Source organism: Oxyura jamaicensis, chromosome 8 (genome assembly GCF_011077185.1).
Source record: "Oxyura jamaicensis isolate SHBP4307 breed ruddy duck chromosome 8, BPBGC_Ojam_1.0, whole genome shotgun sequence".
Classification (NCBI taxonomy): Eukaryota; Metazoa; Chordata; class Aves; order Anseriformes; family Anatidae; genus Oxyura; species Oxyura jamaicensis.
The window spans coordinates 11,336,795-11,361,662 of NC_048900.1; the positions used below are offsets into that span (position 1 = coordinate 11,336,795).

Genomic DNA, 24,868 nt, shown 5'->3' on the forward strand with positions numbered 1-24,868 from the left:
ACCAGAAATGTGCAATGCAACATGATCTGCTTGTAACCACTCTTAGAAGGTGCCTACAACTTCTAATCCCCACTGTTTTGTAACTGTTTTATTATTATCATCTCTGTAGCAGCTCCTTAATAAAATGCACAGGTTTGGGAAGGTATGATGAACCGAAACCTGTCCGCCTCAGCAAGAAGATTGAGACTAGGTTTGAAGAACTGAATCTGCTATGGAGGAGCATCACTGGTTTGGCTGGTCGTAGGTGGAGGGAGGTGTCAGTGTTTGTAGACCAAGGCTGCTTCTGACAAGACATTTTCTTTTGCTCAATAGAATAAGCATAGGCAAAAAGATTAAGGAACATCCAACCAGCAGCCTAAACGTAAATATCATCTGCTGTGACTGCTGACATGTAAGTATCTATCAAAACAAGAGTGCAGCACTAAATCTGGTTCTTAAATTCTCAGTGTTATCGCAGCTTTTGAGTTCAGGGAGCAGTATCAGCTTGGAAACCAAAACAGAACTCTGTGCTTGCCGAAATGCCCGACCCACTCTTACTGCTATTAAAGCTAAGGATTATTTTTTCATTGCTTCTTTCAACCATAGTATCATCAACTTTTTACATGTTTTAGTCTGTCATTGTATTGTATTTTAAAGGCACTTGAGGAGAAACATTGGTCTAAAATCGAGAATATTGTAAATTCACAATGTTAGGGAGCAGATCTCAGAAGCTACGCACTTATCCTGCTTCTTTCAGTTTGCTGTAATCTATGTCTTCAGTAGCAGAACAAAATTGTTGTGTAGACTGCTAAGCATGACTTAGCAGGCAAAATTACTTCTGCTGCTAAGAGCCTGTCTTTAGTGTTTTGGCACCCAGCTGACTACTTTGTTCTTGTTCTTACAAGGCAAGCATATTACAAGAAACAGCAAGGACATTTGTGGGAAGTATGGGTCAGCATGTAGGGCCTTACTGTTACTTCAGAGTAACACAGTTAAGGTTTTCTTGACTCAAGTGCATCTTCTCATTTATTGCTGCATGTTTTAGTAGTAATTGAGTGCAGCATCCTGAACATGTCCTTCTAGCTCCTCCCTCCGTGCTACTAAATTTTAAAGGCAGAAGGTAGGGAAAATTATTTACTTGTAGTTGCAGGGAAATGGAAAGAAAAAGCTTTCTTAAGCAGGCAGACACGAAACAGACAAATTAATGTGTTCTGCCAACCCTTCTGCTCTGTCTTCCATAGAACTAGAAACAAGAATAAGTTTGGAAAGCAAACAGGCTCTGAATAAAACTGTTCAGTGACATATAAAAAGCACGTTTCTCTATTATAAGAATGATCATAACTTTTAAAGTAATTTCTCTACTACTTATATTACCTAGACTATTGCTTCACTGGTAAGGTAATAAATATCATTTTACTTATTTTTTTATTGCTTCTGTTATTTTCTTTGCAGACTGTAAAGGAATATTGAAAGTGTCTACTGAAGATATGACACAGCTTTCTGTTCTTTTAGATTATAGAAACATTTTCTTCCTTTTATTCTTTGTTTCCAATCTATCTTTTGAGGGTTGTGGGGCAGCCTTCAAACTCTCATCCTTGGTGAATGCTTCAACCCTGTTGAATTGTTCCCTGAGTCCACATACATTTCACTAGACATAAGTGAAAAGCTCACTATTAATAATCTATAGCAAATGCTGGTTAAGGTTGGGTAGGTATTTAAATACTTGTCTTGGGCAATAACCAAAGATTCTTGTCAAGTTCCTGGATTTGGAGTTAACTTCCTTTCTCAGAGAAATTGTTCTCTTGCGATCCTGATTACCCTTGTCTGAGATTTTTTTTCTCTCAACTCATATTCTTATTTTTCACTTACTGACCTTCTCCTGTTTTACTTAACCTGGTTTCCTGCTGGCTTCCCTTAAGCGCCACCCTTGTTTTACTGAGACGCTCGTGTTGCTGGTGGTATTTTTTGATCTGCATTCCTTTCTTCTAGTCATTCTTTCTGAACCTGACCTGTCCTGTCTCCTGTAGGACGTATTCACAGGATGTGGAAAATGATGGAAAACACAGGATTATATGCTAGCACTCTTGGACCAGTGACTAAATCAGCCAGTCTAAGGATGAGCCTAGATTATCTACCTTCCTTGAGATGCTCATTGATGTGAGGAAGACTGCCTCTTAACTGGGCTAGATCCTTATGGTTATACATCCCTGTTTTGGCTCATGTTGGCAGGTTTTCATGTCACACAGGAGTGACGTGAACCTTGCCAAGTACTCTTGCCAAAGCTCATTTTGATGGGTTGCTGCTTCTTGGTTGTTTATGAAAAGGATCGAAGTAAACGAGGTTTTCAGCCTTAGACCCCTTTTGCCACAGGATTTTGAAGAACAGGTTGTATCAAATGAATTAAGTGTAATGTCTCTTAAGCTGGGCTACCAAAAACCCGAGATGAGTGTTTTTAAGTGATTAACTTGAAGTACGTTTGTCTACAAAAAATGGAGATTGAGTTGAATACAGCAAATAAGTTTGGGACAAACTGATTACAGAGGTTCTAGCTACAGCTGTGTAGCAGAAGCAGTACAGATATCCAGAAGTAATGCCTGTATGTATTTATGGAAGAAACAAGGAATTTGAAGATGTTTTCTGCTTTATGGAAGGAATATGGAAATGCGTGTTGTGGCACCCCGCTATTCTGTCGTGGAAACAGATGCCTAGATTCCTGGGGAGTTCAACTCACTGTGGTATTGAAGTTGAACAGGCAAGACCTAAGCAAGCTGATACGCACACATTATTTCTTATTAGTGGAGCAGAGTTCTCCAAGATGTAGAAGATGATGATGATGGTTTTTGCAGCCTTTTGCAGTTAGGCCTTCAAAGTGCCTCACTCTAGCATTCCTAGCACATAATCTGTGATTTATAAAAGCAAGCAATGGATCATCAAGCATGTTGGTTGCTAATAAAGTACTAGAATGGAAGAGTGTAAACTGAAGGGTTGTTCAAACACTGCTGTTCCCATTCACACTGCTTCAGAGTTAACTGGTACTACCGAGACAACTGAGCTGGGAGAGGCTGCAGTGAACACTGGTTATGATCTACTTTCTACAGTTCAGTGCAGCCAGGAAAGAAAAGAAGTACTCGGTGCTGTCACAGGTCAAGCTTGCATTCCCTTTCAGAGAAGGAACAGGGTAAAGAACAGGAACGTAGTTTATCTCCTTATCCTTTCAGTGGTTTGTCTGAGAGAAGGGGTACAACCAACGACAAATGACAACTTCCAAGTTGCGTTGGATCTAGTCAGCTCCTTGTATGACCTTTAAACATTCTCTAATTTTCTTTCTGAAGAGCAGTGATAACCGTCTACTGTACCAAGATATTCTTTGGAATGGTGTTAGCATGCTTTTCATCTCCGAAAAGACTTGCTGAGTGTTGTAGAAAACATACTGCAGGAAAATCAGATTATTTAAATCCTGGCTGGGAAGCCTTTGCTATACCTGTTTGCGATACTGCTACAGTTGCCTTGGTGATATATTTTGGGGTAGCGGAAGGCGCTGCCACACTTGAGCTTTTGATCCAGCAGGCGCAGGACATTTGTTCACTGTTTTGTTTTCTAGAGGAGGAGTTTAGCAACCTTTTACTCAGTGCATCAAGGTCAAGCAAGATAAGCCTATACTTTTAAAAATAAAATTATCATTAAAGCTCCCCTAAGGCAGTTGGAGTGCCGTGCCACATGATAAAAACATTCTAAAATAGGAAGAAGCATGAATAACTATCCCTTTGAAATTCAGTGAAACTGAAGGGTTGGATACAGGAAAATGGAAAGGAGAGAAAATAGGGTCAGTTTAACAACTGTACTTTGTGGGCCTCCTAAAGTGTCCTTTATTTTTCATCCCAGTGAAAGGCAGCAAGCTTGGGCCAGAGCTACTTGCCCGCAGACTTTCCTGTCAGTAAATGCCCTACGCAGATCGAATATAATCGCTGTATTCAGCGCCTGGCTCTTTGTACTGTAAATCAGAAATCTTGTGGGACCATAATGTATAAATAACTCTTAACTAATTATTTGGGGAATAAAGGATAGTTCAGCTAAGTATCTAGAGAAATGTGTCCTGTAGAACATGAAATCATAGGCTTCTTGTTCTCTGCTGCATCATTCTCCATGATATCCAAATTATTCCTGCAAATTCGATTCCATTCAATGCTCATTTTCCTAACTGGTCTTAAGTCGGAATTTTTGCATACAGCATTTTACAAGTGAGAAGTCTCTACCAACTCAGTAGAAGGGACAATATAACGCAGACTACAGACCTGATTTAATTCCTAGCACATATATATATTTCTTACATACTTTTCACATACACAGGGGAACACAGTCTGAAGACGACTGGAATGAAGTTACTCCAAACCATGGTAATTGGAACTATCTTAAAAATCAAATTTCAAAGCCTAGGCAGATCTCTGATTTCTCAGTTCTCTTGTAGCAGATGGTGTGGTACAAGTTGTTCTAGCAATATTTCACAAACTTGCTGTTGGTTGCAAGTGTAATGTTTTGCAGAAAAAAAAAGTTGGATTTTTTTTGGAAATAAGGACACGGCCAAGTGAACAAATCAATGGAAAGTGACTGTGTAAGCTATTGGACACAAATTGTCACAAACAGTTTAAATCATCTCCTTTAATCTAGCTGGACTGACAGCTCACTTAATTAAGAGTTAGGAGATGGTTGGACTATCTCCTAGAGGTGCTGTGGCTGGGTTGGCTTCCGGAATGTTTTATTGCTAGTGCTAATTACAGATTCTGAGACAGTAGGCTTGAAATCATGTTTTCACTGGTGTTCAGAAAGAGTGACCTGTTCTGTGACCCACTTACTTCAGCATATGTCAGGTTCCTAAAGCAGGCTAGTCCTTGCTGAAGTCAAATCAGACTTTTTAGATCTTTGTTTTTTAGGATAAAGCTAGATGATCATTAGCATGATTTATTCTAGCCCATTTCTGTTAGTTGTCACAACTGAATGTTTCCAGTACACTTATCATTAAGCTGCCTTCCAAATGCCACTAACAGCTGACTAGTTCACACTCGTAGGAATCCAACTAATATAAAACCAAGAGAAAGAATTTCATGCTTACTCCAGTAGGGATACATGTGAAAGTTATTAGAAGTAGTGCAGGCAAGTTGTGTTTAGGGACTTGCCAAGTTTATTTTCACCTGTTTGTATTAAAAAAAAAAAAAAAGAAGCCATGGATGGATGACTGCAGACTAAAGCCCCGCCTGTATTATAACTGTTTCAGAATCTGATGCCCAAAATCCCAGCTTGCTAAGCAGTTTTTTGTTCTTTCAACAGTGTGTAATTATGAGTGACATGGAGCTTGGTAGCTATAGTGAAGAGGTAGCTCTTGGTTGGCATTGCAGGTGAATTTGCAAAGGTGAATCTGCAAGGTTACATCTGCAAGTTCCTTCTTAACAGCATTCAGAAGGGTATTTACTGATAAAGTAATATTTCTCATAGTTGCTCGGACCACCAGGAGACTCTCTCTTTCAACAGAGCAGGAAAGAAACACAAGTTTGCGCCAAGTGTGATAACACAATTGAGTTTCTGGGTCTGAAAAAATGTTTTTGTCACCATTACTGCACCATCCCTGGCATCTGTCTGATTTTGTGGTTATGAAGTACTTTGTTTTATTTTAAAGGCTGATCTTGGTATTGTCCATAGAGATTTTTCTCAGTAGAATAAGTGACTGTTAGAAAACCATTGAGGCTTCCTGTTGGTAACACCGAAAACCGCAACAACAAAGCTCAGTTATATTACCAATATCTGCTCAGGAAGTTTCCCATGCTTTGTGGTCTTTATATAAAGACATACACATCTCCCAGTACCAACTGTTTATCTGCAAGAGTGGAAATTAATCTTTTAGTAGGCAGCTTTCATTAGCAGCTAAATCAGCACAGGAGTTTCAAAAAACAGCCCAAAAGCAACTTTGCCATTTCTTTGGGGGGAGAGGTGATGAAGATTCATAGAAATACTTTGCTAACAGCTGGATTGGTTTCGTTTCATTTTTTTTGTGGCTCTTAAAAGGCCATTAAGTTTATTTCTCACAAGAGTAAACTTTTTTTTTTTTTTTGGTAAGTTCCTTTCCCTTTCTCCTTCTCCCTGCCCAAACACGCAGAAGTATTTTTGTCTACAAACAGTTAGAATCTTAATCTTACTGTGCTACTTCCATTAAAAAATAATTATATGTGTTAATAAACTTGGAGCTTCATTTATGCTGATTTGCAATTACTCTGTGATAATAATCACATGAGAACTGGAACTACAATTATGTAAGAGGAAGCGGTCTTCAATGAATGAAAACTCATTTTCCATAGGGCAGTTTTGCAATCCCCCGTCCTTCAGTTTGAAGGATGATTACTGGTTTGGGGCTTGGCCTCTTTTCTGCCCCCCCCCCCCCCCCCCCCCTTTTTTAAACAGGACAAATACCGAAGTGAAACTGAAGCAGCTGCTTCTTGATAGAAGCTGTATGTGGCAAAGGCATAGGAACCGTCTCTGCACTATTTGGGTCAAATTAGGAACCACATTAGAGGAGGCGAGGATGAGAACATTTTGTATTTGTGACCCTATGCACATACAAGCCTATTTCTTCTTCCTTTTTCATGTAATAATTCCAGCAACAAAGTCACAGCAGAGACACACTTGATGCTGTTTGTCATCATCCCACCTGGGCTACGTAGGGTGAACAACTACGGAGAAGAGTAACTCCAGAAAGGCAAATAATGCTGGGAAGGGAAGAATGGGAACGAGCAAAGACTGGAAAAAGAGAAAAATGTAAAAGATCTTGCAACCTCTCCCTAATACTGCATTTTGGTACATGGGAGACTTTATCTCAGTTGCTCAGCTTTGGAGATAATCCTTAAAAAGACCAGCTTTGGTATATTTAATGCTTGTTGGATGAGACAGGTGGGCCTTGCACACTGATCAGAATTAGAAGTGGGTTACTGCCCGAGGTCCCTGTAATGGGTGGCATGCCGACAGAGGGATTTCCTCATGTACCCAATGACTGATAGCAGACACTAAAATAGGAGTCCCGAGGTGCTGGGGCACAACCAGCCACAAATCTACAGCACTGGTCATTTTGGGAAGGAAAAACTCACTGGCAAGATCTCTTCCTTTCATCTTACCAGAGGTGGAATCAAGAACAATTGAACAGTGAATGCACATACACAGTCCTTTTATAAAGAGGTTGCATGTGGGATTTACAGTGGGTTGGCAGAAGATGCCAACAATCACTTTTGTTGCAGGTTGTGTGCTCAGCACCATAGCTAGTTTTAAATAAGGTGGCAGGCTTGGCTCTGGTTGAAAGAAATGATACCAAGATTGACTGCTATGGTGGTAGTATGTAGCACCGATCATGAAATACTTCAATTTTTCAGATTCTGTAGCCAATTAAATCCATAATTTTTGGAAAAGTTGACCATAGAGGGTAGTGTGCCTGTACAATAGATATACCAAAACATATAGGAGCCGCCAATTGAAGAAACGCTTCCCCATCACAAATCTGTGTCCACTGCAAAATGGCCCAGCCTAGAAGCTTGCTAAAATATTGTCATATCCAAGTAGGTTAGTACTTAAATTCCTATGTTTACCTGAAAAATGAGAGGTCCAAAAGATGTTTACGGAGCACAGATAATGTTTCCCAGAGAAAAATCAAAGCTTTGTATGTTCTAATTTTGTCACCCCTGGATTGCGAGGATAACCCTTAAAATCCAAGCCAGAGCGTGAATTAATACAACAAGGCCTTTCTTAGCTTACAGTGTCAACTGAGTTTCTCAAGATTATTTCAACGTCTTTGCTGCCCTGGGTTCATTTTGCTAACCAGCGATGTCACGGAGTTAACGAGACTGTTCAGTTTTACTGCTGCTATTCAGAAACCTGTGGGAGGCTGCGCAACTGATGAGAATATCAATTTTGTGTCGCTGCTTAGCAAAGCAAAGAGCAGAAGTGAGCAGAAGTAGAGGCGAGATACAGCTATGCTAGTATTTCGGAAGTGTATTTAATAACAGGAGAAGACTGGAAGAATGATTGAGTTGGAAGTCCTTGAAGGGATTTCCAAAGAAATCATTTTGAAGTGCTATTTCTAGTCCAGCAATCTAACATGCCAGAACTCGCCAATTAATTAAACGAAGATGATTGTTAAGATCTAAATGAAGTCTTTGTTTATGCAAACTTTTTTTAAAAAATGATACAAGTTATATCATCTGGGAAGAGTGAAATGAACTCTTCGTAGCCGTGCGAATAGCCTTCAAGACCTTTTGAACTAGCTTGCAGCATAGCTTTCTTCCCCTACTGTATCACTGGCTCCAGCAGAGCTTGAGGTTATGCTAGCCTGAGCCAGCACGGACTCACTGTTGTGTTTAATGCAGTTTCTTCTTAGAGAACCAGTTTTAATTGTAAAGCTTTCTTTGTGCCCACAGTTCACTTCAGTACAAGCGAGAGAAACGTGTCCTTTGTCTCAGAGCTGATTTGTAGTTCCTGTCTCCTATAACTTTTTTTTTCCATCTTTGGAGTAGCTATACAGCAGCAAATAAAATCACTCAGTCTAATAGTTGGCACTTCCCTCACTCAGATATCTGAAGTTAAAATAGTAACTTAAAAATTGAACTTTAAATCCCTAAGTGTCCTACATGTGCTTTGTAGAATATCCCGGTTACTAACGGAGGAGTGTCTCGGTAAGGATGCCGTTCGAGTGGCGTGCTGATTGCAGAAAACAGGCTGTGGTACAGATGCTCTCGAATGTTCTTGGACCACTTTGTGGTGGTATCACTCCGTTCTAGTTTGTTTTCAGACTTTTCTTTTACTGTCTGGATTGGCCTCAAGTAAGCAGCAATGAGGTCGGTCATTTGTGGCAGTAATATAAAAAAAATAGTGAGAGCCTGCTCTCTGCAGGCTCGGGAGAATTCTTGCACTGCCTCCTGACTAGAAAGATGAGGGGATTTTGGTATTTGGTAATTTTTTTTTCCTATTTTTTTTTTTCCCCAGCCAGGGAGAGTTGTGCAGCCTGAGGAGGGATGAACAGTGTTTTTGTAATTGATACCAGCTTGAAAGCTGTGCTCTGCCCCACTTACCCAGTGAAGCACAGCAAAATACCTTTCACTAGTTACAAGTTCTGGGCTTGTTATTCAGTACTATATTTGTTGGTTTTACTAAATTTTGATTTATGGGTGCTTTTAAAATCCCAAGAGTAAACAGAGAAAGGAGAGGTACTGTATCAGATGAAAAAGGCTTTCTCTGAGAAGATCCTTAGAATAAATAGGGAAATGGTATCTAATGTCTGCTCAAGAAGGTATGTGGGTGTTGAGGTTTACAGCGAAGTTGAAAAAAAAAAAAAAAGAACTTTTTTTTTTATTTTAGAAGCTGAGACTTTTTTTAAAGAAAAATCAAAAGTCTGATTTGAGCTACAGAAGAACACCTAGCCTGCTTTTCATAGTTTTCCAGAGATGCATTAGGTGGTGTAGGATTGGTGTGCAAAAGCAGTAGATGCTCAAATGACAGTTTGCATAAGCCCACTATAGCTGTCTAACGAAATGTATCTAGCAGGTTCAGCTCATCTTTGTCATAACAGTACTGCTAAATTTGTTTTGTCAGAAAACGTTTTAATTTTCTGGCTTTAGATGATCATATTTATTAAATATTTAAATTATTTAGGGCAAAACAGCAGGGCACTACAGTGTAAATCCAAGCCATTTAGCTGAGCAGTAACTCACACACGTTAGCACCACATTGAAATAAGCCAGACGTTTAAATCTGTCAAAGCTGAGCTTGTCTGGAGTCTTGCACAGCAGTTCTAACTCTTTCTTTGATAAGTCCATAGCGTCAGTCTATTTTTTTTGTCAAATAGTTAAAGCTAAACTTCAGTGAGACACTCTGTCATACCATGAACACAAGCTTGCACCGTAACAGCAGAGTTGCAGCATTTTTTTTTCCTGTGTGTGCCTTGCAGAGTGTTTCTGCTCAATCAAATGTTTTTCTCATTTCAGGGTTTAGTGGCAAAGCACGTAACTTTGCTTCTAGGTGCAGCCTAGCTCTTGAGTTGTGCTCACCTGGCCTCTCAGGACCTGCACAGCCCCAGGTGGACAGACTGAGTGCTCCAATTCCACTCACCTGTGTGGTGGGCTATGGAAACTGGCACACCTTACAGCAACGTAATTATAGACTGTTTAGACTCAGCTGAGCTTTGCTAGTTTTCTTGCTTTACACATGGGGGATGGTATCCCCAGGTGCTGATTAACAGCTAACATGCACAATTAAACTGCAGCTCATACATGAAGCACTGCTAGTTAGCATTTGTTCCTGGACAAGGACAGCACCTAAGGAACCTCTTAGACAGCCTCTCTGCTTTGCCATCTCCACACCAATTCACCTCGTTGCTTTTCTTTGTAATACCCATCACATTGCCAGTGGGAAGCAGGTGAGTTTGAAACAGAGCTCTATCATGGTAGCTGAGGAGCAGGGGCAGCACACTGAACTTGATGTAAAAGGATCAATTGCAGCTGCTTTTGTAGAAAAATGTTCCAGCTTACCACGAGAGGGTGCTACAATGCTTTGACTTAGTTTATCTGTTACTAAAAGGTTTTTCTGTTAGTAAGTTAAAAGTAGAGCTTTTCAACATTAGTGTGTTTTAACTAACTGTTGACTTAGGAAAGACAAGATCCAAGTTTCATAAGGCAGATGTAGCTGTTTTAAATTGTAGTGGATACGGGTCTAGTTTGCTTTTGCCTGTAAGAGCTGAACTGCTTCCTTTTCAGTTTTGATTCTGTTGGGCTTTATCCTAGGTAACTTCATCTGCCAGAAAGAGAGGTTTTCCAGGCTGTTTTTGTATGAGAACGCAGGCAACCTTTCGTGCATGAAAAGACAAAGTCTGATACTTCTGCTGGCTGATCAGAGCCCTCAAATTAGAGCTGCTTCTCTTTGCTTCTGTGTGCTTTTCTCATCATGGCAACAACACTTGCCTGTTTTGTGGAGATGTTTAGATTTAGCTTTAGCATAAACACACACAGGAAAGCTGTCTGCAGGCTAGAGGTTCGGTCACCCACTCTTGTCTCATCCCGTAGGCTGTTTGAGATGTGTTTGTTGTGGTTCTAGAATATTCCAAAACACTTGTGGCATGATAATAGGTCTGAAAGGTTAGTGTTTGTGTTAGTTATTTGACTTGTCTTGAAATGCAAACTCAAAACACTGTGCCTTACTGGATGTTGTATCACACTTGCATAAGGATGTTGCAGTTCTAGTGCCTTGGCACCAGTTAGTGAACTTCAGCGTGCTATACTTGGTTGTGGGTATTACTCCACCACCAAACAAGAGTGAATTGCAGTAGGCATTCCTGTAGTAGCATCGTTGGCTGGGAGACAGGATCTCTGCAAAGAGATCCTAAACTTGGTATTAGGGTTTACACATGTAGTTACCAGAAAATCAAATCACCCGGCACTACTCTGGTGTTCATCCTTGACTGCTCAGCTGTGGGGTAGTTGTTACACTACATTAGGACACATCTGTGTTTTTCTAAAAAGTCACCTGTCATTCCCTTTAGTGCTAGTCAGTGACAGGCCACATTAAAAGGAAAACATAAAACAGGTCATAAAGGTCATAAAACAGACTACTAGAAAGGACATAGGAAAATCCATTTAAAATATAACTAAGACTTCCTCTGACTTGCAAATTATCATGTAAATGCAAGAGTGTGAGTTCTGGTATGCAACAGCTCTCCTTTTCTTCTTCCCCCCACTTTCTTCATTTGCTCTGAGGTTGAGGTGTAAGTGCATTTCAGGCCTTGGCATCTGGCTTTGTTACATCCACCCACCCATTATTTCCTCTTACAGAAAGATTAAAACATTGTTCATCACAATTATCCCCAGTGCTCCACCCCCCTAGCCTCCAGGGAGACGAGCTTGTAATTTTCAAAGCCATAAAAGCTGCTATAGAAGCAGCATCTTGGTTTGTTAATAGAGAAACAGGCTTTAGTACATGAACTGCTCTGGCACAGCAGCGCTTCGGTTCATCAAACTGAAGGTTAACCTTCCAGGGGTTGCTCTCAAAATTTGCTTGTAGAAATCAGATAGTTATGCAGTGTGTTGAGAAGCAAGCATTGGTCTATTCTGAACACCCTGTGAAATGAGGGTTGTCTGAGGCTGAGGTAAAAGGCAGCAGAATCGAATGTCCAGCAATAGGTGCTGGTGACAAATTAGGAAGAATGACAATTTCTTTTCTAATGAGCATTTAAGCATTCTTATGCGGCTGCCTGTATCTTTGTTTTCAGCCATATCCCATCTGAAAATTAGGTGAAAATCATGACAAACTGGCTAAGTCTGGTCTTTCTGTTCCTTCACTATATAACATTCAAGTCTGTACTGTGGGATTTCCTATTACATGCTGCTGTACCACCTTTCCTTGCTTTCAGTCTTTCTGGTCCTGCTGTTCCTTTCTGTGTTGTTCGACATACATGCCCCGTGTTTCTTCTGTGCTTTTTATCCTTCCTATCACTTCAATAACTTAATTTGCCTGTTTTTTCTTTATGTTCTCTTTCCTGGAGCAGGTCAGGCCCTCATCCTTCTTGTCCTGTTAACATGGGGTCTTCCTGTCCGACTCCCTTCTCTTGATGGAAGAGTTTGTTCCCTAATCCTTTGCTGACAAATGAAGGCTGCCAGCATTAGAACCAGGAATGCAGACACCCAAGGATTGAAGAATTTTTTTTCCTCCATGAAGATACCATCTTTGCTTAAATACAACAAAGTGATATTGATAAAAATTCCTGCAGTTAAGAAAACTTTCTGTAGTACTTAGCTATTTAATCTTTTCTTCCCATTACTAGTAGTAAGCATATAAAAGGAAGACAGTTTTATTGTAGAGATGAGAGGTACAAGTAGACAAGATGGTTTATGCAACAGATCAGAACATTTTGAATTGTATGCTACGGTGTCCTTTCCACAGGACCATGCTTTCTTTTCCAAGTTCAACCAAAGAGGCTTTCTATTGTGCTTTGTCCTATGACAGAATTTCTTTTTTTTTTTTTTTTGATGGTTAAATTTATCTTGTTTCAATCCTACTTCATTAGTATGAGGAAGTGTAGGGGAGTTTGTGGGGACAGCATCAGTAGTTTGAGACACTACCGGTTTTCAAACCCTCATACACTTGGTCTTGAAAGCATTATTCATTAGTTAGGTACTGAAAGGATTTTGTTGTGAAATCTCTAAATATTGCATTTTAGGAAGGATGGCTGCCCAGCACCAGTTTTAGTCCTGCTTTGGCACAGTTTCCAGTGTGATATTTAGCAAGTGACTTTTTTTTGCTTTATTCCTTCCTCTGCGTAGCAGGGATATCTCCCCACTCTATAGTACTGTCAAGAGAATAAAATATCCAAACTGTGAGGCTCTGTATCAAGTGCTACAAAAATATCCCATGTAGTATCAAGTCATAATATTAGCATGCCCTGACTGAGAACGTTCTGTAGGCTGTGAATTTAACGCGTGTGTGAATAAGCATTTACTGCTAGCAGAAAGCACAGCACACTTAGCTCTAGGGAGGGCCACCACCCACAGAGCAGGTTCAGCCTCAGCAGCAGCCTGTGGTCTGGTACCTTACCCCTCTCTTTTCTCCACCCCTGCCTCCCTGCTGGGATGGGGTTGAAGACAGAATGAATTCCTTCAGTTATTAACAAGTGTTTCAGCCAAATTTGTGGATTTTGCTGTTAATTGTGGACACTCAAGCAAGCCAAATGGTTACCTACTAGAAGGTTTGGAAGCAAGTCTGACTAGAACTTTTACCCTCACTGGAAGAGATTGCTGCGTCTTGTGACAAGTCTAGAGAACAATTTTGCCCCTGGAGAGCAATTATCTGCTTTAGAGAACTTTGCTGTTTGGGATGAGATACTCATACTGCTGTTTCCTGACTGCCTCCTGTGTAAAAGAACAGGCACACTACCTTATGACATGTGTTCACTCTCAACATTACAAGTTAGCACTCATACAATTTTAAATCTGAAAAAAAAACAAACAAAAAAACAAAAAAACAATTGCATCTCAGGCCTGGTCTCTGAGGAATGCTCAGTCCTTTCAGCAGCGTGCCTCTGAAGACAGCTGCGCAGTTAGCGTTCATGTCTGCCAGGGTCTGCACCCTCCACAGTGATCCCCACCCCAAATCTCTAGACAAAAACGGGAGATGAATCTCAACAGCTGCAGAAGGCTCAGATTCTGAATCTTAATAAGGGTAAGGAGTTATTTGAATTGCTTCTTTTCATAAGTCTCTAATGATGGCTGTAAGGGCTACTACATATTCCCATTCAACTTGTCAAGATAATGCTAACCTCTTAGCATTAGAGAGACAGAGTTGTGGTGGTGTGAGCCCGGGCAGATGCCACATGCCTATAAACAAAAACAGTGCTTGTACACACCATTGTGGTGTTTTATGCTCTACCAGCGTGCTCTTTTCCTCTGCCCAAGTCACGCCTTCTTTACACATGCTGATTTTTCCTTAACTAGGCTACCACCCTTACGTGATATACGGCTTTCATAACATTGGAGAAGTGCCCATTAAAACTGGGTTGAGACCTCCACACCCAGAGCTGAATATTTTTCCTCCCCAGTTTAAAGGAATGACCTGCATTTTATGTATTTGTCTTAGATTACAGCAGCCACCTTCATGTATTAAGAACAAAGCCAAGCCTGTCGGTTTCTCCATAATTATGTTGTACCTGTCATTATGTAGGAAGCCCTGCCCTGTCTTCAGAAGTCAAGTCATTACACTCCATCTATTTTAGTTGGATGAGTCATTTAGTTTCATTTAGTTAGTGGGCATCTATTGTCAATTGTAATTTCACCCTAACGGGGCCAACTGTAGCAATACCAGTCATATGAAGTCCGTTATAAATAATCTCTTCACAACATTCAGTTACATAATTTTCAGAAGTTGCAACGAGGATTTCCAAAGTAAAAATAGTTGTCTCACTTTCTAAAATAGATGGAATTTGAAACTGATGCAAGAAATACCTAATCTTGGAAGTAAACTTGGCCAAATGGTCAGCCTGCACCCTCAAAACCAGAGAAAACAACTGCAGTGGTTTTGTCTCTTTAGCCTGGGGGAGAGCTTTGTGAGTCGGGTTTAGGATGACTTAAAAAAAAAAAAAAAAATCTAATAGACCTTATTAGCATTGTATCTCTTTAGCAGAGTTGCTATCTGAAACAAGCCACTTAAATGCCCTTTAATTTACCTTTTTGAAATTTAGAAGTGAGTTAACTCATACTTCAGGAGTGAAAGGCAGCATCTCTTCATAAGGCTACTCCTCCAAGTTTCTAGGAATAGGGATACCTCTTATCTGTTTTTTTTTTTTTTTTTTTTTTTTCTTTAAATGTTAGTGCTTGTTGAGTTCTTAGCTCCAATGACTTCCTGCAGTGCTACACACGTATGCCTTTAATGAAAGGCTGGCTACAAGCCAGTGCCCATGGACAGCAGCTCTTCTTTGCTCTAATCGAGCTGGTGAGATTGACAGCTGAAGGAAGAGACTGGCTGTCCTTCAAGATGAGTTAGGCGTGAACTTGAAGTAGGATAAACAAATGGATTATCTGACCAAGTTTTCTGCCAAAAAATCTCAGTTCTGTGAACAAATCTGTTAGTCTAGTTTCTCTAGTAATTAGAAATTAAGTTCTTGCACTAGTAATATTCTGCATTTTAATTAGACCAAATTCCCAATGTAGCTTTTTGACTGAAGAGTCACATTTGATATTACTAATAAAAGGACATACCGATCTAGTTAGTCAGTCCTGCTGAGGGCCGAGTGTTTGATGTATTTGATGTGACAGGTTGATGTTTGCCATTACTCAGCTTTTCCAGCTTCAGACCCTGAGGTGTGACCCTGCATGTTTAAACTAAGGGTCTTTTTAGGGGAAAAGACTTCAGACTCCACACAGGTCTCTGCTGGGTATTCACAAGGCTCTAATCTTTGTATTTCAGTGCTGGATTTATGTGCTGTTTTCTTCATGGGTGCTTCACTCTGCCTTTATGGGTGCTTCAGGGGCTTTTCATTTTTTGGTCACAGGCAATCTACTATTTGTGGTGAAAGCATAACCTTAAGGGGTGATTGCCTCAAAATCTCTGCTGCTCCTTCATGCAGCAGCTTCAGCATCCTGGTGAAAGTGCTTAAGTGTGCTGAGTGCTTCTAGGTTTCTGAATTTCAGCTCTTGGTTCGGTTTCTCCAGGGACTGACTATGCAGGCTGTATAAAAATTTAACATTGTTATGCTTATATAATTTATTTTAGATAGTAAGAAATTAAGATCTCAAAGCAATAATACGGTCATGTAAATATCTTTCCTCGCCTCACTTCCCTCACTGTTTTTGACAGTTTTGGCTCAGTTCTGTACCCTATCCAGGAAGTTGTTACTCCTGAGCACCTCATGCAGCACAGTCATCTTGGCTTTAAGTGCTTAGAGTAGCTTGAAGGCAATGGGAAGGCTTTCTGGCAATGATGTTGATGAGCAGGAAACATGCCATTAATTCTGAAGACCCTTCAATTAGCTTTCAAATATTAGCTAGCTTCTGATTCTCTGAAGTCTTCCTGAGCTGAGAGACCCATTTGAAGCCTATGTGGTACAGCAGCTTTCAGTCTGAAGTTAATTGTATCTGCTGCTGGATGCTCCATTGCGTGGAGAGCAGCGGTTCTTCACCTGCAGCATGCCTTGTGGTTACCTCAGAGGTACTTTTTCAAAGAAATCTGGGAGTTAAGTAAAACATCCCAACAGCATGGAATTCAAAGAAATGCCCTAAAAGGCAGCAGGTTACATTTCTATAACGCAATGACATCTCAACAAGCCTGCAGCAGTGCTAAGAGGTCTCCATAAAGATGAGATAGAAAAGCCTCTATCAATGGAAGCTATCTACATGGGATGGAAAATGTTCTGCTTTAACTACTGCACTGAGGAGGGCTATGGTTAATTTTGAAAAAAAAAATAAATACAGAATTGCCATAGATAACTGTTGCAAGTAGTGGAAATGTAACTGAAAGTATCTTCTCCCTAGCTACCAAAAGCCAGAACTGCTTTTGTTTCCAGTACCTGGACAAAAAGTGTAAGGCAGAATTCTGTCTCTCCATTTTAAGAGGCAAAGCCAGATGAGTTTAAGTTCGGTGTTTTAAGTTACTCAGATGTCTGATCTGGAGTAGGTTTGTACTAAAGAGGCTCAAGAGGAGAATGATTTTGAGAAGCAGTTGCAGGACTGCCTGTTGCCTTGGAATGTCCAATTTCAAGACAGCACCTGGTGTGCTGCTATCAGCCCAGTAGTGAGCCCTGATCCCAAAGGAAGGACTTAGGGTGGCTGGTTCTTGAAGGGATACAATACAGCCCTGTGTAATCCAAGCAGTCAGCTGTCCTGACAACCTATACAGGCCAGCAACAACTGGGAATGTTTTTCAGTGGAGTGGGAGGAGGAAGGAATGAGGTGGAACTCTGTCAAATTTGAAAAAATCTTAATTTAACAAGATAAAGGAAGCTTTTCTTGGCCTCTCAACCCAGAAGATGCAGAGGCACCCCATGCAAGTTCCCTTCTAGATAACACAGACGTTGGTCTTAATCCCAGCTCAAAATTTACATTTCATAGAACTCCTCAATTAAGGAGCAGTTTTACATATCACCCTCAAAGCTGTATGGCACAACTGGCAGAAATCTGGCCGTGAAACTGGAGGCAGCTGAAGTTCTGTTGTCAGATCTTATTTTCTACCTTAGGTTAAATCATGTTGGACTTCATTAACTTCCCCACTGTTTGATGTGATAGAGTACAGATAGCAGTCCTCCTGTGGGCTGGGGGTACTCCTTACAGCTGCTGGGTTTGATTTCTCTGCTGCACAACTCACACAAGGTCACGTTTTTGCTTTTGTTGATGCATGCCCAGTATCAGTAATAATTCATAACAAATTGGCTGTTTGTGATTCTACTTGCCACTGCTACCATTGCTGCTGGTGTAAAAACTCCTCAGTGCCACAGGAGGCAGGGTAGAACTGATTCATCTTCCCAGTTCATGATGTGCTCTCTCTGTCTCTACAGAAAAGCCTGTTACAGACCTGATGTTGTAGACGGATGCAATTTAGGAGCTAACCAGCACTTTACAGAGCGAGAGGAAATGAACTGCTGAGCAAGCAGCAATGTTGACCTCCCACTGGGAATTTGCAGCCCTTTCCCTCTTCCTTCCTCCCTCAGAATACACACAGTAAATAGAGTAAATTAACCATTTGGAGAGGTGGCACCGAAGCAGTAACGGAGGGCAGAATAGCTGTCAGTTAAAAACTGACAAGATAGTGCCCAGTCCTCTGAGCATCCCAGTCGTGCCACCACAAATACTGGCAGCAGGAGGGAAGTCTGACAGTGATGCCAGTATTAAGTGGGAGGAAGGCTCTTGAAATAACTAGCAGTGGGTCTTATTCCTGGGCTGTGTCAACACGCAGTTGTTGTTTTACCCTCTGAACAGGAGAAGTTAGTCATGTAGTAGTGTGGCAGGCAAGCGACAGAATTAAATCATTCTTGCTGCTTCTGGTTGCTGGGTCTGTTTTAGAAGTGGATACTGCTTATCATTTCACACTTCAATTCAAGAGCCTCGAAGCAACAAATGAAAAAGAATAGTTTTGGTTCAAACTGGAGGAGTAGCACTATTGAACTTTATCACCGAAATAATCCAAAAGAACCCCTTTTCCCAGAGCTTCTGCATTTTGAGGGGCAAAAGCAGCATTAGTCCCTTTCCCTCTTGTTGTTAACTTTGAAATGCAACACGTTGAATGTTTGGGAAGTATTCTGGAGTAATATCATTAGCCTTTTTCCAGCAGCCTGTTGGCAATCACAAAGGCAGGCTACTGGGTGATGTGACCCAGTGTGGTTGTTACATGGCTGAAGAATCCCACTTGGCAGCTAGCTGACTTGTTTGGGCATCCCTGAAGTGTTCTGGTAAATCCGAGAGGCAGAACTTGCTTTTCCTGTCTTACTTCCTATAAATGTGGTATAGCTTGATGTTAGTGATCAAGAAGTAGTACCTGGGCTTCTTATTAAGAAAAAGTAATCAAGTTGGTGCCTAGCTTTACTGTAGATGCTACCTCTACAGAAGTGCACATACATAAAATACACATTTGTATCTTAGCTGCATAAAGTTCCTTCAAGTTGAATATATTGGCTAATATTACCTTTATTTTAAAGCTTTTATAATTGTCTAAAAATACCAGATCTCTACTGAATATCACTTACAAACTTAAGTTGTGCTTAATCATAATATTTTATTCATTTGCCTTTATCTTTTTGTAAGGAAACTGACTATTTTATTAATACACCAGCAATTCAAGCAGTGACTTTTTGTAGCTTTGATTACTTTTAGGTAACGAGTATTGGATGTGATCAGTCTTACTACCGACTTTTCCTTCAAAACTGTATTAATTCTGCCATAATCCAGAAAGGATCTTCGGAAAATATTTAATTGTGTATATTCTTGTTCTAATAAGATACTGAGACACACAAGGTCTAAACACTGCAGTTAGGAGATTTGAAAAAGCAAACGCAGTGGCTCAGGCTGAAACTGAAAAGCCATGTGAACTGAGCTAGGAATTCTATGGCCGAGGCTGGGGTTGTGTTACCCTGGTTATTTAGCAGCTGTTGGAAATAGCGCTGGTGAATGGAGTCCCTTGTCTGGTCAGCAGAGCCAATTACAAGTGTCTGGGTTTAGCCAACAGGAAGTGGAACAGCAGCCAGTAACTAAGTTTAGTGTGATGGATGTGTTTCTGACTTCATCCATGCGTATTTACGCTGCCCCATACAAAAGTGAATCAGCCCATAGGACCGAGAAGGAGCAAGACAACTAAACCTCCCTCAGCCAGGGCTTAGCTGAAACTCAGACTGTGGCTCTCCTAACGAGAATCCATTATTAAGTCTTCCCTGGTGCTGAAGTTAAGACAGCATGCAATATTTGGGCAAGTATTCATGCTCAAGCTGGGCTTTTCTTGGATAAAAGGAAACACTGGTTTATTTTGTAAGGCGTATGTATTTCAAGGAGACAAGATCACAAGAGTGTTTTAGTCAAATGAAGTAAATATTTTAAGAAGGAAAACTTTTTTGTTTAAGAGAAGAAAATGGCTGTGGACAATTGCTTGAACAGCATCTTGGTTGCTGACAATTGAGGTTGACAGCTTTGTGATTTATTTTTAGCTAGAGAATTTTGTTTAAAGCAGAAGTACTTCAGGCTGTGTAGCTTTGGCAGTTGCTGCATATTCAGTGTGGGTGGATGGAACTGAGAAGTCGCATCTGTGCTAACAAGCATTTTGGGATTGCATTAAAAAATTAAACTCATGTACTGGAAACTGAAGCTGTATCAGCTCACCTGGGGAGCTCTACCCTCCGAATATCCTCCAGCAGGTAAGTAGTGCTGCCTGTCCAAGGCAAAAATAACTACTTGGGCCTCAAGTTGTGACACCAGCTCAAGTTTGGCTGTTAGATTGGCACGCTCCTTGACTCTTGTGATTACAAGTCAGTGAGTTAGACTCTACCCTCTCCATCCAAGTTTTCCCTCTAGCTAGAAAGGCTAAAAATAAATTTCAAAAAGCCAGCTGAGAAATAGATTAATGCGGTCATTGTTCCAGGTGCTGAGTCTAAGGAGAGTTCCTAATACTGTAGGACTTCGTATTAGAAGTAATTATGTCACTTGGAAAGCAGCTTGGACATTTATGTCACGTTAACTCAAAGGTCTGATCAGTTGTTGCTTTACATCTGCAAAATAAACCTCTCACCAGCTACACTTTGTTACTGTAGGTATTTCTGGCTTGCTGTGGGGTCAGTTGAACCACGATTCTTTAAGTAGTCTTTTTGCAGAAGAGCTCTTCAAATGTTTGTCCTAACACTGTGTGAATAAATAGCAATTCATTTCTTTTTCTTAGAAGTAGATAATGCCTTGACTTTGATCTGGCCAGTATTACTGACTCCTCAGGAATTCCGTTGGAGTGAAGTATCATCCACTTTAAGCAACTTCTCTCCCAAAGTAGTGCTTAAAAAGAAAGCTAACTGACTTGATGTGAGCTGTCATGATGTTTGGCTGTCCCACCTTTCCTGGAGAAGGACTGCATGACCTAATCCTTACTCTTTATACTGGAGAGGTTTACTGGAACTTTCTGCGACTAAGGATATCAAGTAAACTTTTGATTTACATGTATGCAGTTGCCCAGTTATCTTGGCTGGTGCCTCTTCATAGCACCCCTTTCCCTGAAACTGTCATTGTGGGAATAGCTGTAGTCCAGTCTAGGCAGGATTCAGAGGAACAAAGATTGGGACTTCATTGTACTGAATGGAAAGAGGTACGTAATACAGAGCACCGAAAGGTGGTGGTCTCTTCGCTTGTTTCTAGATACCAGCAATTGCAAAGCTAACTAGCTTTACAGGAGCTAAACAAATCCTTGTGATTTCAGGTAACAAACATTTTGGTAAGGTATTCAGGATCTGTGAAAAGGTTACATGTACTGTTTTTCATTCTAAAATCCTGTTTTGTCTGTCATTTTTAATTGCATTAAAATCCTTCCCACTGCAGGAGAGTGCTTTTATCTGTCACATTGTTTGGTTTTGCTTCCTCACCCAGAGGCATGGTCAAGAAAAGTCAGATTGGTGCTTTGAGTAGCGTTGCCTCTGATGGTTCCCAGTTCCTGTGGCCAGGTCCATTGTGCCCTTTTTTTAATTGATGCTAGGTCCAGCTCCCCTGTGATCACGAGTTCTCACCTTAAAGCATTTCTAAATGCATATAAAAACCTGCATAATTTTGCTAGCTGTGTTTATCTCAAAGTCGCCTTCCTGCCGGAGTTCCACAAGGACAAGAAATCATCAAGGTAATAAGAGTCAATCTATTGAGTTAGCAGCATTTGTACTGGAGATGACTGATACAGATCTGCTTTGAGATCACTTAAAACTGCAATGCTACCAAGTGCTTCAGTAGAAGGTTCAGTCCCGTACAGCCTATACAGCTGATGATCTATGAAGAGATTCATGCATCTTGCGTTTAGCAAGGAATGGATGAAATTTTTCAATTAATGCTTTGGAACTTAAGCTTGATTTATTTCATTCTGGATTCTGTACCAAAATAAAGCTTTACCAAGAAGTGGAGAGAAAGTGGGGAAGTTCTACATTAGGTGCTAACGGAGAAGAATGGCATACCATGTGTGTCACTAACATCTGAGCAGGGAAACGGGCTGGTGGGCACCTCTGGGTGTTTGATAGCATTAATAACAAATGGAGAGGATACCTGGAACCAGCAAAACAGAAGACAGGCAGTTCCTTCACTCAGCATCTGTTTTCTCTTAATGGTTAGCTAGACATGACAAGGTCTTAAATTTTTCATAGTGGTATAATTAGCTGAGATCAACATCTCTCCTTCCACCAGTTACTTCCATTCAGTGATACCAAATAACCAAATCTTCACCAAAGACCCACCACTTCACCGTGAAATAACTGCAGGGGAATACCTCCTGCAGCACATGTTCAAAATAAATCTGTTCTTAAGAGGTGAGCTATATGGAGAATTTGGGGGTTCTCTATAGATTCCACTCTTCAGTTTTGTATTGATAATTAAGGCAAGAAGTCACTACCAGCTTGGCTTGAAGCCTGATGTGAACATGATGCAATTTTGTCTCTGAAGTCTCCTCCCATTCAGTCTCTCTCAGCCTGGGACCATAAATAGAAACCTACTCCTTGCCCATCCCAAGCTCTTGGCTCGGAGCTGTATTTCTTGGCGTTATTCAGTGGGTTGTTTACGGTACTTAAACCTTGCACCACTCTGTGGGAGGCCCAAAGACTAACTATGGATCTGTGCTTAGCTCAAGCAAACCACGTTATTAAGAGTCTGGTTGCTTACAGGAGAGGAACACCTAGGAACAGCATTCAGTTAGGCTGCCTGTATTTTACCAAAGCCATATGGGAGCTGTCTGAATCCTTCTAAGCTGTTGTTTGTCATGGCCACATGTATGTCAGCACAAAGACTAGGTGGTCTGTTGAGGTGAGGCCTCAAGTCTGGTAATAGGGCAAGGAGAGTTCAGAGGTCTGTTTCTGTGCTACCACGTTATTAGACAGCAGCAACTTTGCCTGCTCAGCCCTGATTTGCTCCTTAGCACAGAGTATTTTTGGTTAGTAGGAAGCACTGAGACTTGGCTACGGTAGCCTTGTTTCTGAAAAACTTGATCCTGTTCCAATCATGTCAGCAAAATAGGAAACCCACTTGCTGCTGTGTTATCAATTTTGTTTCCTCGTTAAGGCAGAAAGCCTCCCACTAACAAGCTGGTTGAAGTTCTTCAAGTCTAGTGTGTAAAGTGATGTACATTTGGAAGATTCAGTGGGGAATGCCAGTTACACCAGAGTCACCAGTTGTTATGCGACAGCCTATTTCCTACACTCCCAGTTTACCAGTGCCTGTTCTTGGGTAGTCTTTGAAGCTAGCACATAGAATGAGCCTTTGTATAAAGTAAGTGTGGGTATTTGTACTGATACTTAGTTTGAAATCCCCAAGTGGAAATAGAGTAAGAGATGTGGTATGTACAGGGGTCTTGGTGGCCTTATATTAAAGTGTCCCTTTGTATGAAGTATATATATACACACACACCCCCATGCAGTATTGTTTTTGGTGTAAAACAATATATCAAATTGACACTGTGTGTAATAATCAGCATTTACCCTATAACCCTTTCTTTGTCTCCCTTCTATTGAAAAACCAGTCACTCTGGGCTGCTGCCAGCAGCCCCAGATCCTTTTCAGGGCTGTATTGCTCTTTGCACGTTCTTTTGTTTGATTAAGAGACATTGACAGTGGGTTCATAAATTCAAAATGGAGCAAGGTTGTTTTTTTTTTAGAAGCTACTTGAACTATACACTTCAAAGTAGTGTAGTCAGCAAGATTTCCTTGTACTTAACTTTTCCCCCATTGCTGGAAAAAAAAATAGATAAATACTTCAAAAGGGATGATTTAGGTGGTACAGGAAGGGCAACCACTCTCAGGAAACAGCTTTGAAAGGCACCACAGGGAATAGTCTGAAGAGCTGCTCTGCCTGAAAGGTTGCTGCTTCCACCGAGGAAACTGAGCATACCAGAACGAAGAGCCTGGCTCGTCCACTGACAGCCAAGGGAATAGGAACAGGAAGCTTGTCGTGGTGGATGCAGATGTCAAGGTAACGGCCTACAGCGTAGAATAACTATCTAGGAAATCAATTGTAAAAGAAATAGCGCTTGCCCAGAGGTTAGGAAGAAGCCTGAATTTACTCTGCCTGGGTGCACACGACAGGACCTTACAAACATCAAGGCACTGTGCAGGGCACCCATGTCCTTCCCATGCCAGTGCTGGCACCAGCTGATCGCTATCGGCAGCTCGCTAACAGACCTGCCAGACACAGGGCACCAACACTCGGTGAGGGGGGCCGAAAGTAACACATTCAATGGATTGGTTTGCAAGCTACATTTTTAATCCAACTCAGCTTTCCCCTAATCCTTCTTTGTTCTAGAGATATCAATTACTCATCTGATGTATTTTAACTAACGAGCAAATTGGTTGTTAACTTGCTTAATTGTTACAGCTAATACTAATTGACATTTGCTGATGCTGTTGCAGACCCACCTGAAAACCTTGCTTGCTGCAAGGCTCATCCCCATTTTTCTCAGGCTCTGCTGCCTTTCCCTACAAATTCTGCTTATTCTTTGTGTAACAACAGATACACCAAGACTGCTTGAAATACCAGTGTGACTAAAGGTGTCCAGAGCATACAAAAGAGAGTGAAAAACAAACCACAAGAGAAAAATGGGAAAAAGATAGCCTAGGGACTCCTAAGTAAAGGCATCTCAATCTTCGAGTATTCAGTAGCATGCTGCAAGGTTCACCGAGCCTCGT

At 40.9% G+C, this 24,868-nt stretch overlaps 1 protein-coding gene across 3 annotated transcripts in view; it reads left to right on the forward strand.

The window, feature by feature from the left end:
- ABL2 (ABL proto-oncogene 2, non-receptor tyrosine kinase) overlaps nucleotides 1–24,868 on the forward strand; it is a 46,722-nt gene that overhangs the window by 946 nt on the left and 20,908 nt on the right. The gene's annotated exons all lie outside the window — the stretch shown is intronic.